Source organism: Erythrolamprus reginae, chromosome 2 (assembly GCF_031021105.1).
Source record: "Erythrolamprus reginae isolate rEryReg1 chromosome 2, rEryReg1.hap1, whole genome shotgun sequence".
NCBI lineage: Eukaryota > Metazoa > Chordata > Lepidosauria > Squamata > Dipsadidae > Erythrolamprus > Erythrolamprus reginae.
The window spans coordinates 85,440,145-85,458,295 of NC_091951.1; the positions used below are offsets into that span (position 1 = coordinate 85,440,145).

At 35.1% G+C, this 18,151-nt stretch overlaps 1 protein-coding gene across 4 annotated transcripts in view; it reads left to right on the plus strand.

Moving 5' to 3' along the window:
* Positions 1-18,151, plus strand: part of IQSEC1 (IQ motif and Sec7 domain ArfGEF 1) — a 319,130-nt gene that overhangs the window by 156,500 nt on the left and 144,479 nt on the right. The window lies entirely within an intron of this gene.

Sequence of the window (18,151 nt, forward strand, 5' to 3'; positions counted from 1 at the left end):
GTCGCCGACAGGCAGGACGTTGCAGCATATGATCTTGTGGGCAATACTTAGATCTTGTTTAAGGCGTCTTAGTTCTAAACTTTCTAGGCCCAGGATTGAAAGTCTAGTCTCATAGGGTATTCTATTTCGAGTGGAGGAGTGAAGGGCTCTTCTGGTGAAGTATCTTTGGACATTTTCAAAGGTGTTAATGTCTGAGATGCGATATGGGTTCCAAACAGATGAGCTGTATTCGAGTATGGGTCTGGCAAAAATTTTGTAAGCTCTGGTAAGTAGTGTGAGATTGCCAGAGCAGAAGCTACATAGGATTAGGTTTACAACTCTTGAAGCCTTCTTGGCTATATTGTTGCAGTGGGCTTTGGCACTTAAATCTTTTGTTATTAGTATACCAAGTTCTTTAACGAGTGGAGATTATCTGTGATAATTTGATTATTCAGTTCGTATTTGGAGTTCAGATTCTTCTCCCAATGTGTAGGACAGAGCATTTGCTAGTTGAGATTTGGAGTTGCCATGTGTTAGACCACTCAGAAACAGCGTCAAGATCTTTTTGTAGAGTAGTTGTGTTATCGGTGGTGTTGAAGAGTTTTACATCATCGGCGAAGAGGACACAGTTGCTTGTGATGTAATCGCAAAGGTCATTGATGTAGAGAATGAAGAGCATTGGTCCCAGTACACTACCTTGGGGAACACCGCTTTTAACTGGGACAGGAGTGGATATGGTGCTTCCTATTTTGACCACTTGTTGTCTGTTTGACAGGAATGCTGTAATCCAGCTAGGGAGGGATCCTGAGATGCCATAGGATTTGAGTTTCATTTATTGGCTGTTATTACATTTCTTAGAAATATTTTACTATGAGTATATCCTCTATAACCTTCTTCATGTATTTTACTATGTGTATATCCAATAAAACCTTCATTGTGTATTGGACAAAATCAATCAATAAATAAATAAATAACTCCAGCGCTGCAGTAGGAAATTCTACTTAGAAAAGAAGGTGCTTCTCAGACTTCATTAAATATAGCCTGTGGTTCAAAAAAAAAATATATCAAAATAATAATTTAATAAAATTCTATTTGAAGAATGTTCTGCTGAAACTATGTTTCGTAAAATCACACCAATTAGCAGGCAATATTTTTAAAATGGTTCACATTATTGAAAAGTGTGCTGGAGAAATCAATTGGAACATGGTATATTTCAATAGAGTGGTTTGTCATTGAGACAAATAATGTCTTGGACTTCACTTTCTGCAACTAAAGGAAAGGAGGAGAAAGATTATATTTGACAGTCTTAGAAGAGGGTCTGTTGTGCAGTCGTTGTCAATAAAAACCCATCATCCATTGACCCATTAAATAGCTTCTTTTTGTCCAAGCAAATGGCCTTCCTTTATTTAAAATATACTTGTCACTGTATTTATCTTTTTAAATCTTTTTCTAGATTTAGTGTTCCATTGCAGCAGCACAAGTTATAACTATATCACACTATCTTCCTAATAGTCAGACTATTTTTTGGAATAACAATTTTTTTATTTTATCTGTATGAAAAACAGGAAATGAACCAGTTGTCTTTTGAAATGCTAACATTCCTACAGATGTTTATGCTGCAGTTAGAATTTACTGATTACATAACTACAAGTAGTCCTCAATTTACAATTACTCATACAGTGAATATTTGAAGTTACAATGACACTACAAAAAATTACTTACGATCCATCTTTGCACTTATAACCATTGCAACATCCTCAGGGTCACATGATCAAAATTTCGGTGCTTGGCAACTGGCATGTATTTACAAAGTTGCACAGTCCTGGGATCATCTAATCACCTTTTGTGACTTTTCCAGCTGGCTTAAAGCAGGTAAAACTCAATGGGAGAAGTCAATTTTGTTTAATAACTGGATGATTCACTTACCAGTTGGTGTGATTTGCTTAATCACCATTGCAAAAAATGTAATAAAATTGGGTGTTACTCACTTTAAAATCGCCTTGCTCAGCAATGGAAATTCTGGCCCCAATAGTAATTGTAAGTTTATACCTGTAAAATTAACTTTTGTAGCTATTAATGAGGTACAATGTAGGCATGAATGAGAAATGAATATTGAAATAAGAAAATAATGAATGTTTAAAATTGTGAATGCTTCCAGATGTTAAAACAACATTTCCTACATAATTTTTGAGCTCTAATGTAGTTCATTATTGTTATAGTGCTTTTGAATATGCTATATCCATCTGCAGTCTAGTGAAGATGAGGTTTTATTAACTGCCAGGTTTTTTAAAATATATATTTCTTTGTAGTAAAGAGAACAGAATTGAAATTGAAGAAACTTGCATTGGATCTTTTGTCTATAAACTGACCAAAATGAATTTATATTTGCGATTAATGGGTGTCATTGCAAACTTTTAACACCAAATCTTGTTTAAATCTTATAGTCATTCCTTTGCTTTAGGTATGGTATGACAATATGTATTTGAATTGGACCTTTTTCTAATCAGACACACCTTAAGCCAGGGGTGCCCAAACCATGGGCCGCAGCCCACTGCCAGACCTTAAGCTATTTTGAATCAGATCACAGAAGTGACAGGCCAGCATGCACGCATGTGCAACCCCACTTGCACAAGCAGCATGTGAGCACATGTGCATGGGCTTCATTTGTATGAGTGATGGGTTCCCATGCCCATAACGCAAATGGAGCTGCACATGTACCCTTGCCCACTCCTCAAACGGAACCATGCCCTGTAACCCCATCCACACACACACACCAATTTATAAAGCTGGAAAGGTTGTGCAACTCTGCTCTAAATCTAGATTCTTCTTCTTTCCATGTCTCTAGCAAGCCAATTGTGTTTTCTTTACTCTCTTGTTATGTTTTCAACCAACCATTCATGCTACATAACAGAATAATTGCTCAATCAGAACCATCACATTTAGAGTGTAGTGAACCCTTTCTCAGAACTTATCCTTCGTTCTTCCATTGTCACTGGTGCATGACATGCAATTACTAGCACTCTACAGATTTTGATTTTCATACAACAACCTAGATAACCCCAATTCATACTTTTTGATACATATTTTAGTTCTTCCATGCATAATTAACCCTACATTTTTCTTCATGATTATTGTATTCCACAAAATAAGACCACATTCATTCAGATCTTTTACCTATTTTTATTTCTTTCAAGTCATTCATTATTTATCCTTTTTATCATTTATTCCTCTTACATTGAAAGCCAGAGTTTTCTATATTATGTTTTGAACCCATAGATCATGGATGTGAAACTCACAGCGTCACATTGCCATCACATGATGTTTTGCAATTTTTTCTCCCTTTGCAGAGCTGGGATGGGCATGGCCTGCAAGTGATGCATCCAGCCCGCAGGCCTCCAATTTGACATCTCTACCATAGATAATAAGAGAGGCTTAATTGGCTAGTTCAGTGAATAAAGGTGGGAATTGCCTAATGAAATTTGAAGTGGCTCCAGCATAATAATTAATAATTAATAAATTATAATTATATAATTAATTAATATAATTAATATATAATTAAAATATTATATATATATATATATATATATATATATATATATATATATATACATACAGTATATATATATAAAATTAATTATAATTAATCCAGATCAGTTTATGCATTAATTTTTAAAAATTGAAGGAATTGTAGATAAGTGTAGGTACCATTATTCTGTCTTCTGTTTTCCCCTCAACCTACTAATTAGAGCCTATGGGAAATTAAAATGAATAGAATCTATACTAACCAAGAGAAGTTACATCATCATCCATTAAACTACTTTGTGGTGCTCAAATGGGCTTCTTCTCCAATTTTGTTTCATTAGAACTGGACTTTCAAGTCCCCAAATATCTCTTTAATCCACTCAGAGATTGGAAACAGGAATGTGGATGACCACATTCAACTATTGGCTCAAACTATCCTTTTCCCCCTTGGCCATGACCCATTAAATACAAGGAATGATTTTCAGTCCACATGGAATAAGACAGTGGTAACTAAAATATCAAGTTTGGATTCGTTCCAGACCTTCTATTCAACATTGGATAAGATCAGGCCAAAGCATTCATTAATCAGTGTGCAGTACACGTTGAGGGCCAGTTGTATCTAAGTCCACAACCTTTATTACCCATGAATCTAGTAGTACTCTGCCTCTTTCATAACATACACAAATAACCTTGAGGTATCTAACCATCTGGCATGATGTCATGCCCTTCTATCAGTTGTCCTTGAAGCTTATACAGGAGAATGCCATATGCAGAGAAACAATGCCCTTGTAAAATTTGGACAAACAGAAACAATATACATATCCAATGCCTGTACATATCCAATGCCTGTATTACCAAGAAATTCATAGTAGTTTCATCTCACCATTACTGTATAAATATGCAGAGCGCATACATTTTTACACATCCCTGCTGCTGAAAGATACTGATTCTGCAACATCATATAATGTTTCCAGGTTTTGTGGAGTAGCAGTTAAAATTCTTCAGATTGATGACCAATGCTATAAATGAATCTTAATGAGCATTTAGTTTGTTAATTAATTAGTGCTTATATGTGATAGCTGTGCTAAATACTAATTTTCCCCATTTATTCATTTAACATTCCTAGCTTTAGTGATATATAGATTAAAATACAGTGATACCTTGCCTTACGAACTTAATTGATTCTGGGACGAGGTTCATAAAGTGAAAAGTTCATAAGACAAAACAATGTTTCCCATGGGAATCAATGGAAAAGTGATTAATGTGTGTAAGCCCAAAACTCACCCCTTTTGCCAGCCAAAGTGCCTGTTTTTGTGCTTCTGGGATTCCCCTGAGGCTCCCCTCCATGGGAAGCCCAACCTCCGGACTTCCGTGTTTTTGTGATCCTGCAGGGGAATCCCAGCAGTGCAAAAACGGGCGCTTCGGTAGCAGGTGGGGTTTCCCAGTGAGGGGAGCCGCAGTGAAATTGCAGCATCGCAAAAACACGGAAGTCCGAAGGTGGGGTTCCGAGGACTTCCATGTTTTTCACTGGTAACAGAAGTCTGGAGGTGGGGTTTCCTAGCGGGGGGAGCCTTTGGCTGGCAACAGAAGTCTGGAGGCAGGGCATCTCAGCGGTGGCGGCTTGGGTTTGTAAGGTTAAAATAGTTTGGAAGAAGAGGCAAAAAAATCTTAAACCACAGATTTGTATCTTGAAAAGTTCGTATGACGAGGGGTTCGTAAGACAAGGTATCACTGTATGAGAAAGTAGAAAGTTGGCAAAGTTAAAACTTCCTAGCCTTGTATGATTCCTTTCATTTAGATAAAGTCAATTGTGGAGGTTATTCATTATAACAGGGGTCGCCATTCTTTCAGACCTCAGGGACGACTAAATTCATACTTTTAAATCCCGTGGGCCACTAATATGATTTTTTTTAGAAGATAAATGAGAATAGACTAGAATTCTTTATTGGCCAAGTGTGATTGGACACACAAGGAATTTGTCTTTGGTGCATATGTTCTCAGTGTAGATAAATATATATATACATTTGTCAAAAATCATGAGGCACAACAGTTAATAATTGTATTGTTGTTGTTGTTGTATTTAGTAAAATATGAAAAGTGAAAATGATTTCTTGCGGACCACCAAAATGTTCTTGCAGAACACCAGTGGTCCATGGACCACCAGTTGGTGACCACTGCTTTATACTACATTGCTTTGGGAGAAGCCCTGCTTTATAAAATGTACAGTATTTCTTGCTATTGCCCATTTTTAACCACAAAATTATTCCTAACTTTGCAATTCCAGTCTCACAGTGGCTGCTGCTTTAAACTCCAAATTTTAAGTCCACTTTTCACCTCAAGCATACATTGAATTCTCAATTCATCTTCCATTGTTCAGATTCTGTCTTCCTCTTTTGCTGCACAGGCTGTTGCCTTTGATTTCAACTTGAGAGCCCATATTTACACTCTGAAGTTTTAAAGCAATTTTCTGACTTGTGCCTTTTTTTTCTCAACAGCTAAAAATCCTGACATCATCTTTTAAAGTGAGCTTGTTACCCATATACATTTAGAATTGACCAAGGATATATTTCTTAACCAGTCCCAGGTCACGTGAACACATACCTTGAATATAGGATGCTGATGCTTTGCCGTGTAAAACAGCATATATCTTATTTTATGTCCTCAAAAAACTTTATTTTAATGCCAGAAACATCACTGGAGTCCAGTCCTGATTCCCTATCTCCCTTGTGTAGAACCACCTTATTAATTAATTAATTAATTTAATTCATTTATTAGACTTGTATGCCGCCCCTCTCCAGAGACTCGGGGCGGCTTATTGGGGAGATGAGCAGCATAAGAATTTAATAAATAAATACACATAAAATAAATACATATCAAACCTTCCTTAAGAAGACTTGCTAGTTTTTTTGAATGATTTGGAATATTTAAAACTACTTGTATTTATTGTGATTTTATTTTGGAATACATGTCAAGAATTACTTCATTATGCATGCAAGCAGTTCCAAGCAATTTCATTCTTCTTTAAGGGGCAGGAAGACTACAGTAATCCTTCAAGAGATTTGTTGTCATTTTCAAAATGAAACACACATGCTGTATCATTTATTTTACAAGAACTCCTGTCACTTTCCAGTAAAGATTAATTGTTAAAGATTCACCCATTTTCCACCATTCTCATGGCTTGAAAACACTCTTCCTTCTCCTTTGGTCTTACTTCCTGAGAATCAGTGAAAATCACATTACTGACAGAAGCAATCCATGTACAAAGTTCCATTTATAAAAACATTTGCAAGATATAGGGTTTTTTATTTAAAAAAACTATAACTTGTAGAAGAATATATTTCGCTTTCTAACTGAAATTATCATTATCTTATAATAGTAACTATTTTTCATTTTTGTTTGCATAAAAATAGTAATTTTAATAGTAATAGTAATTTTAATAGTAATTTTATTAAACATTACAATTTGAAAACATAAAATCAATAAAAAATAAATGAAATAAAAGAATAAAAAGAAAAATTAAAGCAAAAAAGAAAGGAAAAGTAAGAATACAGTAAGAAAAAGAAAAGAAATATACAAAGAAATGGCTTCTCCCTAAAAAAATGGAGTAAATTTACATTAGAGTTTCAGAACAAACAGGAAAAAAATACTATACAGTGTTACCTCGATTTTCGCGGGTTCGAACTTCCTGAATAGCCTATACCCCGGTTTTTCAAAAAATATTAATTAAAAAATACTTCACGGGGTTTTTCCCTATACCATGGTTTTTCCCACCCGATGACGTCATATGTCATTGCCAAACTAATAATTTTTGCAAATAAATAACAAAAAAAATTTATTGTTAATAAACAATTATGTTTATAAATATCACTAAGTATCTTATTCAATGGTGAGTACCAGTAATAATGATGAGTAAATGGTTGTTAAGGGAATGGGAAATGGTAATTTAGGGGTTTAAAGTGTTAAAGGATGGCTTGGGATACTGTCCATAGCCAAAAATGGTGTACAGTGAACCCTCGATCATCGCGAGGGTTCCGTTCCAGGACCCCAAGCGATGATCGATTTTTCGCGAAGTAGCGGTGCGGAAGTAAAAACACCATCTGCGCATGTGCAGATGGTGTTTTTACTTCCACCGCCGCCCGCAGCGCGTTGCTGGGGAGCGCGCGCGCGTTGCTGGGGCTGCTCCCCAGCTGGGGAGCGGATCTGGGGTTTTCCCAAGCGCGCACGCGTTGCTGGGGCCGCTTCCCAGCTGGGGAGCGGAGCCGGGGTTTCCCCAAGCGCGCGCGCGTTGCTGGGGCTGCTCCCCAGCTGGGGAGCGGATCTGGGGTTTCCCCAAGCGCGCGCGCGTTGCTGGGGCCGCTTCCCAGCTGGGGAGCGGCCCCAGCAATGCGCGCGCGCTTGGAGAAACCCCGGCTCCGCTCCCCAGCTGGGGAGCGGCCCCAGCAACGCGCGCACGCTTGGGGAAACCCCAGCTCCGCTCCCCAGCTGGGCAGCGGAGCTGGGGTGTCCCCACGCGTGCCGCCCGCCCGCCCACGCCGTTGCTCGCGCCGCCGCTGGGGTCTTACGGGGCAAGAGGGGAAAGACCCAGGGAAGCCGCCCAGCTTCCCAGCTGGGGAACTCCACCATCTACGCACACATGCGCAGATGGTGGAGTTTACTTCTGGGTTTAAAACTCGCGAAATAGCCCTTTCGCGATGCTTGAGGACGCGAAACTCGAGGGTTCACTGTATTTACTTCTGCATCTCTACTTCGCGGAAATTCGACTTTCGCGGGTTGTCTCGGAACGCATTCCCCACATTGATGGAAGAAAGGAATAGGATAATTGTAAATTAAAAAATGAAGAAACCAAAGAAACAGATATGTAACTATAAATATGTTTTTAAGTCTGATGTTTCTGTTGCATATTGCTTTTTTCATAGTTTGTCTTTTTTGTTTTTCAAAAAATCAAATTAAAAAAAGAGAAACAATTACCAACCAATTTACAAAAGTGATTTGAAAAGAAAGTATGCAAACTCAATGTGCTTTTTGAAAGTGCCAACTAGGGTTTGAGCAAAATGATAATTTATTCCCTCAACTCTCAAGAGTTTAAACCCTGCCAGAGAGCCTTGTCTTGCAGTGTCCTTATGAGGAGCAACTGTCTGGAGCACTTGTGGGCAATCTCAATTCCTCTCCTTTTCTGGAGAAAAATTACAAAGAACTGGTTTATTCACCGGCTCTTCATTTCTTGTTTCCATGAAAATTCTATTATAACTTATTGAGTACCATGTATGCAAAAAGTTTAAAATAACTAGACAGTGTATTATTTATTTAATGTAAAAAGATACATACATACATATATACATATATATATATAAATATATAAATGCACACTCACACCACCACCCCGCACAAATCACCTCAGTGGCCAAAACTCTCATCACCAGAACCAAACGCTTAGCTGACCATGAGCACTTAAAAACTGAATTGAACTCAAAGATGTACTAATTTCTAATGGATTCAAAGAGAAAACAATAACAAACCTAATCAATAAAGAGACACCCCCCAAAAAACAAGATCAAGAACAGGACAATGGCACCACCATCCTTCCTTACATCAAAGGCACCACGGATAAAATTAGTAAAATTCTACAAAAACATAACATCAAAACCTCATTTTGCACTAACCAAAAAATATCTAATATCCTAAGGAGCCCCAAAGATAAAATCCAATTAGAATACCAAGGAATCTATGAAATCCCTTGCAAAACATGTGCAGCCACATACATTGGACAAACTAACCGAAGAGTGAGCCAGCGCATGGCAGAACATATGAATGCAGTCAAGAAACAGGAGAAGACCTCCTCCCTTGTCCAGCACATTAAAAGAACAGGGCACGAAATTGACTTTGAAAAAACTAAATTACTCCACAAAACAGAGAATTTATATAAAAGAATCTCTCTAGAAGCTATCGAAATTGAAAAGAGATCCTTTTGTTTAAATAAAAGGGATGATACCTCGCGCCTGCCAGAGATTTGGAAACCAGCCTTAAACAAAATAAACACTTCATTATAATCAATATGTCAACCCTTTAATTATTATGATTTTAGAATTTTATATTTGGAAATCAGACTTAAACAAAACACTTCATAATCTTCATGCCATTCCTTCTATAACCATGATTACACCAACCAATCAGATCACGGAAGCATAGTCACCCAATCTATTTGCTACATTCAAAGCAAATCTCCACCCCCACACTACATGCTAAGAAGAAATGTCAGTTGCTAATATTCATTTGCAAAAACACAAAGATTGGAACTCCAGCCTGATGATGGTGAATGTGATTTCGCCGAAACGTCGCATAGACATGCAAAACATTACACAGGGCAAAACCCGAACTCAGAACAATCTACATATATATATATATATATATATATATATATATATATATATATATATATATATATATATTTACCTAATGTAAAAAGATACATATATATATATATATATATATATATATATATATATATATATATTTACCTAATGTATTCAAGTATCTCACTAGGATGTGAATTAAAGATATCTTGAAACTTACGCTGTCTATAATTTACAGAATATTCTCTCACTACCAGAGTATGTGACTGAAGCTTTGCCTCTGCATCACTGATTGCTAAGGCAACCATTCTTTTAGAAAAGATGTGCTATAGTTTTGAGCCTATTCATTGAAGCTGCTTTTTAATGGCCTCTTAGAGTACTCTACCCTCGTTTGCTGTCAGCCACTGAATTCTGCAAATGAATATACAGCAGTTGAACGCAGCTTGCTATGCATCACAATGCGGGAGCTGTACCACATCCAAAAGTTAGTATGCTTTTTAGACTGTGAATTTGAAGACAAAGAAAATAGCGGGAAATGCCTTTTCAGAGAACTGGTTTTATATTCAGACAGAGTATGAGATGAAATTTAATGTATTTTACTAGTTTATATTCCAGAGGAAAAGAGAGATTGTAGGCTAAATTGGCTGCATATACATCATCATTCACAAAAGTCCACCATTAGCATTTTCTTTAAATATATGCAATATAGTATGCATTAGAAACTGATTTATAAAATGTGTAGGTTTTCAGCCACTGAGTATTTCTATTTGGAACACAAACTTTTTTTCTCCTTCATAAAAATATGGCTGTTCTGAAATCCCTGCTTTCATCTCTTGAAGATTACATTTGGCAGTAAAAAAATATTTGCAGAACTAGTGTGCACAAATGTTTAGATGAAAAAGCATATGGGAAAGTGGGCACAGAGCAATTACTTTTTTTGTGGGGGAGAAGAGTAGTATAACCTCTTTATGTAGCATGTCATCAAGAAACAGTATATGAATAGACCCCCCCACTTTTTAAAACTATGCTTTTATTGTGGAGATAAATGTGAACAGAGATAGACCCCTAAAGTCTGCTCTTAATTTTGAATGATAGCAGTTTACAAATGCAGAATATCTACTTCCCTACAGATAGTCTGGATTCTATTTTTAATTATAGCATTGATATGTTCCATTGAGGTCATAATGATTAAACACTAAGAAAGAACTCCATTTTTAACATGGACAGCAACTATCTCAGAACACTTTTTTCAGGAAGAAGAAATTGAGAGCCAATTATGTAGTCTAATGGGCATCTGCAGTGATGGTCAACGGTTTCAAAATAGTGGACATGATTGAGTGATCAGTTTGTGATTGCATATTAATAGAGATGGGAATTCTGCCAAGCAAAAAGTATTCAAACTTCGCAACTCTTTGTAATCTTTGAGTATGTTCTTCATAGGCATGTCATAAAAATATGTAAGAACTGCCTGATTTTCAGATTCCACATGAATAATCACAGCTTTATATCAATATTAATGTACCGATAAAAATAACAGCTTGAACTTGAAATTTATTAATATTTGCTCCAAAATTATGAAAGTTTTTGTCTTTGGAGAAATGTTTCATACTGACTGATGCATTCTCAGTACTGGCCTTTTTGTAATATTTAATTTGGTGAAATTAATCAGAATATTTAGCAAATCAGATCAATCATATTTAGACATGATTAAGTTTTCTTCAACTTTAGGATCTGTGTCAGATTATCCCAGTCACACACAAATCTAAGGATTATATAATATAAGATTAGATTGCATAATCTTAAACATTTGCTATCTTCCTCATACCATTTGTTATGTTTAACAAAGCAGTCCCCCAAATTCAACTACATAAATATTAGTAAATGCATAATGGGAAAGACAATCATCACAACATATGTAAGAATGATATAATAACCTTGGTTTTTTAAAGCTGAAAAACATTTCTTCATGTTGTTGTTGTTGTTGTTATTATTATTATTATTATTATTATTATTATTATTATTATTATATTTGTATGCCGCCCTTCTCCAACAACTCAGGGCGACTCACAGGGTTGTGTTTTTGTTTTTACTTTTTTGTTTTATTTCATTGACTTGGTTTACTATATAATTTGTGGATGAGTTTATGTTATTTTACAATATTTAACTCCCCTCTAATCCCCCACCTTTTGCAATTGCTAGTTTTCATTGGTGGGAATATTATAATATGAACTGGCATTATAGTGATTCATTGATTGCTTTTTAATTCTTGTGGTCATGATTATGAGGCTAGGTTTGTCCTGAAATATCATCACATTGTTACATGGATACAGTATAATTCATCTTCTCTAGAATATATTTGGGAACATTTATCCTTTGCATATTTTAATATCAAGCACCTGTCATGTACTGTGTGCAAAGGAAGTTGACATGATTTTTTAAAGAAAAAATGCAGAAATCTGTACTCTTATTCAAAGATAAAGAATCTAAATAGCTTGAGGTTTCCAAGAATAGTAAATGAAAGCTGCTTTTATCATTCCTGCATCACTCAAAAGATTCAAATAGCAAATGCTTCTAATATTAAATTTTCTATTTTCAAAGCATCTCTTTGCTAATTGCTTCTGTGGTCCCCTTAGAATAAAATTCCACTGTAACTAAATTAGGGCTAGCTGCTGTTTCACAGTGCTGTTAATTAGTCTAGCCCCAAATTCAATCTTCAGTGATGAGATTGCTAAGAGTGCCTCAGTATTGCTTGTTATACATGCATTATATCTCTGGAAGCCAATGAAAAACTGTCATCGGTCTTCCATTTTAGATTTTATCAATGTGTTCCTGTTGCCATAACAACCAGAATCAACCTATCTCAGGGAGGCTTTATCCTACTGGCTTTTATAGCTGGGAGCGTGCCCCACTGTGCACCATGTGGTTCAGATGATTAGTTTTTCTTCAGAGAGACCTAACTGGCAAAGTGTGTTGGGATTAAGATAAGCATAATTTATTTTGTTGGTGGGGAGGGTCCACACTCCTGTGTGTCACTTCCCACCTCTCTTCTCTTCCTAATCATAAAGAGACCAACATTTTTCCTATGTACTGGCAGACAATGAAGCAGATGTGATTCACACCAAAAGAGAAGGCTTTAAAAAAAAAAAAAAGTTAAATTCAGCTTAGTTGCAGAACGGAGGAGTTTTATATGATATTCTCCTACATCTGTTTTTGTCCAGAGCAGACTGGAATATTTGCTTGTCTCTTACTCAAGAATTGTGAATTTTCCTCATGTTTTTGGAGGGGCCTTCAGGAAACCTGACTGGAATATTTACTAATTACTTAAGATTTTTGGAAAGGTTTAAATTGACAGGATTTTTCTTCTTTTTATGTTTATACCGCCAATCACTGGTTGTCTGAAAGCGCGGTGGGAAAATTAACTGAAATCAAAAGAAACACGGATCAGAAAATGAATTTGTAGCCTTTGTACTACTGTCTCTTTGTATTAAAGGACAGCACTGTAGCTATGCAGGTGCAGTACCATGTGGATAAAGAGCTGGCATACATTGGTAGCAACAAGAAAACACGCTGCTTTCTCTTAGAAGAGGGGTGGGAAATTAACTGTAATACTGTTTGGCCTTTTTCTCCATTAAGAAGAAGGGTAGTCTGTTATTAACGATTTACAAGCAAGGTTTCACTTGCTGCAGTTCAATTGTTTTAAAATGCTGAAGTTAAAGGCCTTCTGTTTGGATTATTGGCAGTTTCTCTGTCTTCAGCCTCTTCACGGTTTCTATAAAAGGTAAGCAAACGTTGAATCTAAATTCTTGTGAAAACTGAATGTCTTTAGGCTGCTCAGTTCTCTTGCTGTAAGGCACTTTTACATGGAGAAGAAAGGGGTGTGGTGGGGAAAATTCATGCAGACTTATTACAATGGTTGAAAATCTGCTGCTTGTTCCTTTTAACTGTCTGTGGTGGCGATGGTTCTTGCTATCCCCAGATGCTGTATTGTGTTCATACACATTTAATTTAAAATAGAAATATGCTAATCAGTTGTTTTAATCTATCATGAATTTTCTTGGCCGGGGAAGAATGTTTACTACTGCTAAATTTTACCCATTACAAATTGTGCTTGCTTTGGGAGAAGGTGGGAATTTGTAGAGTACAGATTAATATTGCTACAAGGAAAAAGTTTAATAGACCAGTTCCTTTCATATGGTGCAAAATCAAATGCTGTCCACAGTTCTGACAGAAGGCAGAAGTGATAAATGGGAGGGATGGTCGAAAGTAATGAGATTGAGTGTTGAGTGCATTGTTCTTGCCAAAGTCATGGAACAGCAAAATAAGCAATTTAATTTGACATGTATGCTACACTGATGGCTTTTTTTAAGTCTCACTATTGAGAATAGCTTCTTAATTAGAGTAACACATAGTTCAATGTTCATAATGCTTGAAAGCTAGTTTTTAATAAAACCGGGCAACCATTAATACATTAATTTTGTGTCATAAAATAAGATCTATGCAAGATTCTTAATTTGAAATTTATGATATCAATATTGCAAAGGAAATTTGTGGTTGTTTTTAAGTAATTGTGCCTTTTAAAAATGATCTCTCATTATATAGTTCTGAAGATACTGATTTTGAGAATACTATAAGAAATATTTAAACTCTTACTTGAAGTTTTAGAGCTTGTGTTGCGAGAAATCAGAATTCACTTTTTGATCCACATAGGCAAGTTCTATATTATTTTAGCTAAACATATTTCAGCATCAAATAATTAAATATTTATTATTTATATGCATTTTTTATTCATGGCTAATTCTTCTCTAATTATCTTTTATGAATTAGAAGAAATGTAAACTATTTCCTTTTGTTCTGCTCATGATTATTTTTCTCTATATATATTTAGATCTTATCCTGCAAATTAAACAGGCTGTATTTATATACAAAATGAAAATCGCTTTACTAAAATATATAAATGACACTGAAGTCTTAAAGTTTGAATTGTGAGTTGTCATAGAATATTTAAGTTAAACCTTTTGTTTCTTAAAACTAAGTACAAAAGGTGTAAATACCAGGTGACAGAGAATAATTAGTTTAAATATAGATTAGCCAATTTCTAGACACTTCCATTTCTTCGTTTGAATTTTTCAATCTTTGATTTAAATGCTCTTGGGAATGTGCTTGAAGGCCATTTAAAATGTGTGTATGTGAGAGAGAAAGAGAAAGAAAGGGGGAGGGAGGAATGAGTGTCTGTGTGTGAATTGTATGATCTGAATTGGAAATTAGTTTACTCTTTCATTTACACATTATTTATGGAGAGATGGATAATAAAAGGTTTGGGATTCTTTCTGTCCTGTAAATGGGTAGGTGTTTGCCTCTAAATGGTATGATCTAACATGCAGATGAATGAATGTTGGACTAAGAGTACTTAGAACAGTTGCAAGTCACAGAAAATAATTTGACAATCTGGTGTGTTCAGAAAGCATGCTTAATGAAGTCATTAAAACAACAAACTGTTTGTTATGGTTTTTTAATGTAACAGGGTAATTATACCAGCCCAGTCTTTTTAATTAGTTTATGGTTAAATATATTATACAGACCTAGAAAATTGGTTAGCACAACAATCAACTTGATCATGTATCAATGTAGCCTCTCTCTATTATATTTTACCACCACATCCTAAATTTAGAAGTAAACATTGATGGAAAGGGTTATAAGACAACTAGAAAAATATAGTTAAATATGACGATATCACTACTGCAACTACAATGAAATTATCTTCTTAAAATATTAATGTGGATATTACTATATGTTTTTCTGAATATTTTGATAATTGATATTGCTACTGATGATCTAAAAATAAGTTTGCCTCAAATGTAACATCCAGGTTTTTAAAATGTGCTGGAAAGACACAAAATTGCTTTCAATTAAGCACAGTCATGACCTTTTGAAGAGCAGTGAAAAATTATATAAAATGTGAAAGACAGTTTAATGATTTCTCTGAGCATACTTGAATACTATTCTTTTTAAACAAGATCTATGACTGGTTAAAAGATAGGATGCAATGCATACGGTACTTCAATAACTTTTGATTAATTCACAGACAGAAGTAAAAGCTAGTAAAATAAAGAAGATAATAACAGTATTGGTGATAGCAAGGACATCTGACAGACTTTTCTCTTGGTATCAAAGGAGAAGTTATCATAACCACCTAGATGTCAATAATTGTTTTACAATAAGTAACATTTTTATTGGGGTACAAAACATCAACTCCAAACTAGTGAGGCAGAAAGTGAGGCTTAATTAACATGAACTGTATCCCCAGCCAATGCCCCCAAAAAGAGAGTGAGAGAAAAGCTTAAATGAGAAATAAGCGGCCAGTGGGCTATGAGGACAGGTATAGAAGAATCAGAGAGGACAGTAGGGCAATGATACAAAGTGGCAAGACCATCATGCAGTGAATGAGACTAGGGACTATCCCACTACCCCCGTAACTGTGTTAAATCTATTTTTATAGTTTGACCCTTTCAAACAGCATTGCCAATTTTTAGTAGTAATGATGACAGGGTTTGAATGCATCTCCTCTCCCATTCATTGAGACCTATTTATTCTTCTTTAGGGAATGTCATAGAAACTGACTGTAAACTCTTCATCTTATCCTATGGTTTGACATCCTTTGCAAAACTTTATGTTTTAAGGATTGTTTCCACATATAGTAATGTAATTGGTAGCAAGGATAGAAAAGGGAGGGGGAAAATCATTCCTTCTTTCATTTTTTACATGTTGTTGCTGACTGAGCTACAGGTCTAAGCAAATTAATGGATGGAAGATAATGTTTGGAGAAGTGAAGGCATTAAATTCTCCCCGGCATGTTTTTTAATTACAATCCAGATAATGATTTGACTAGTGTAACACCAATATGTAATTTTCAGGAATAGAATCATGAAACTTATTTCCGTAGAGCTATATAGCCAGATGAGTTGTTTTTTTTAAAGAAAAAAAAATGTCCCTGCTTTTTCCCAAGATTTATGTACATAAATACTGTACTATAGAATTATGATACTTTGAAAAATAATCTTAAATTGATGTTTAAATATGTTATAAATTATTATGCTCTCAAATATTCAAATCATATGTATACATGCACATACATGCATACATGCATATCCTTAAGTTTAAGAGTACTGTTACTAACATTTGATAAAATTCTGCTTTTTTTCTACAATTAGCAATAAAGCTTTTTTTGTTTTGCTTTATTTTCAACGTATTATTCTATACTGAAATATTTACTAACTCAGGAGATCACTTGTATATTTTTCTGTAATTGAAAAGATTCAGATATCCACTTAATCTGACACATTGACTTGCAGCCCACTGCAGCATATGTAAAAAGCCAATTAATCAACTGCATTAGTATTATGGCTATAATCAGTGCACCACAGCTTAGTTGTAATAATGAAAATGAAAACTTTGTAATTAATGCCATATTAAAAATAAAGGGAATATAACAAAATACTAAAATATCAAATCCTTAACTTTATTCCAAGATTAATTGGATTAAAGGATGCTTTGCATTCTATACAAAAATATTTTAATAAAAACTTTCCATGACAAAGAGTGACCATTCCTGCCACAAAACAGAAATAGTTACTAAAAAGACCATCTTAATGAAGCACATATCACATCTTCTTCCAGAAATATAATGCAAATTAATAGTTATTTATGACATGATGATGGCAGTCCCCTGCAAATTATGGTTATGACAGCAATTATCACAATACAGAGGCCATTTTCTGTATCACTGATGAATGCAATATTGTTTTAGATCTATTGAAGGGAGCCATAAATATTTTAATTTGCATGTGTAGTATTGATATGTAATACATAATGCAATTGCACTGGAGTTCATGTTCAGACAGTTTCTTGAGATTTTGTCTTTCCTTACTGCTTCCCTCTTTTGAGCATGCCTTGATTTTGGCATAACAATCTAGCTTATTAATTAATATATGTAGTTATATTTATGACACTTATGCTTAATGCTTATTTTTCATTCTTAAAATAAATCTGGCTCATAGCCATCCCAGACACTTTTCAATATCCCAAATCATAGTTTATGGAAAATGAATTGTATATTGAACTTTGGAAGTGTCAAACAAATCAGCATGACATGGACATTCTGCATAAAGTATGCAAGTCTTAAGTCTACTAGCATAATGGCATAATAATTTCTCTGCCCTTGCCTCCCTTGAAGGTCTAACTTCCACTCCATCTTCATTACATTCAGGCTGTATTTGCACAGGGGAGGCTCCTAAGGTAGTAAT